This window comes from Pholcus phalangioides, unplaced genomic scaffold (genome assembly GCF_987345545.1).
Source record: "Pholcus phalangioides strain wild (caught in Gottingen) unplaced genomic scaffold, Ppha-v1.0 ptg000008l_1, whole genome shotgun sequence".
Classification (NCBI taxonomy): domain Eukaryota; kingdom Metazoa; phylum Arthropoda; class Arachnida; order Araneae; family Pholcidae; genus Pholcus; species Pholcus phalangioides.
The window spans coordinates 19,869,516-19,870,956 of NW_028301601.1; the positions used below are offsets into that span (position 1 = coordinate 19,869,516).

General features: G+C 34.4%; 1 non-coding gene across 1 annotated transcript; it reads left to right on the plus strand.

Annotated features, from left to right (window-relative positions):
- Positions 1 to 1,080: 1,080 nt before the first annotated feature.
- Positions 1,081 to 1,162, plus strand: TRNAL-AAG (transfer RNA leucine (anticodon AAG)). Its single transcript has one exon. It is a non-coding gene; the product is annotated as a tRNA-Leu (tRNA).
- Positions 1,163 to 1,441: the final 279 nt, after the last annotated feature.

Sequence of the window (1,441 nt, forward strand, 5' to 3'; positions counted from 1 at the left end):
ATTTCAGCGTGGAGTCTGAAGGAATAATTCAAATACACAAAAACGTGACTGAATTTCAGTTATGATTGATTTCTCTAATGCATTGTCCCATCATCATAATGGATACTGGGCCTGATCCCAGACGAAGATCAAAACTCGTTTTTTTTGTGTTTCTTCTTTTTCCTCCTAATTTATTATGAATCATTGAATTTCGTAATTATTGTTTTCCGTCTGAAGTCATGAGAGAAATTTATTTTTATAAATAAAAAATATATTGATTAATTACGTGTGAGAGTAGTATTTTTTTGAGGGCAAACGTCTGTGTTTGTTTGGATCGGAATATTATAGGTTACTTATAACTAGAGCCCGGATTATATGCAAATGCATATGCTTTTGCATATTTTGGGTTTTTTTTTCAACATTAATGCATATAAATGCATAAAATCAGTATAAGAGTTTTCAGTATAAGTGCATATTTTTGAAGGTTTATTTAAGCTCACTCGAAGTTTTTTTATAATTTTTCAAATAAATATTGTTCATACAAATAATATTATTCAGATAAATATTTTCATGACATCAATTTTTTTTCTCCCGCAGGTGAAATTTAGTGAATTAACACATATTTATAAAGTATTTTACGAATATTTAGCGTTTTATTTTAAGGTTATTTCTAGAGATATGTCAAAGTGTTAAATTTTTTTTAGAAATAGTCGAAATGCTTTTGTTACCGGTGTTTTCGTTGTTGAGCAGCTACGACAAACTAGAAAGTAAAAAAGGCCTGAATAAAAAATATGCAGAAGTTATTTGCATATATGATACGAAAAATACCTTTTTAGTGAGTCTTTACATCATAAAATAAAAGTACTGACAAAAATTTCATATTTATTAGCTTCAGCAGTTTGTGCTCGGCGATGATGAATCAGTCAGTCAGTCAGTCAGGACGTTATTTTATATACAGGGTGCATAGCTAACAGGCCGCATGGTATTTTACTGGCGAACCGTCGATCCTAGAGGCATACTTCCAATGGGAAAAAGTACCCAACATGCGTTCATTTTTCCTTTGCCATTATCTCTTTCAGAAATACATAAGTGCAGTTCCGTGGTAGCGTGGCCGAGCGGTCTAAGGCGCTGGTTTAAGGCACCAGTCTCTTCGGAGGCGTGGGTTCGAATCCCACCGCTGCCAAAAATGTGTTTTTTTTTTCCCCCATTCGATTTTATTTATTTTTTTATCTGATGTCTGAGTTTCCTAGTTGCGGGTGTGTGGACCACTATTGGGAAACGCTACTCTACATCATTTTCCCGAAACGAATAAGAAACTCATTCCCCTGTTGCGACTCGAACAGCAAACAGAAACATAAAATAAGATGGAGAATTTTTGGCAGCTGTGCGATTCGGACCCCCAGGGGTCCACAGCCTTTATAGGACTCCACTGCCAAATTGAAGAATTATAACAAAAAAGTTA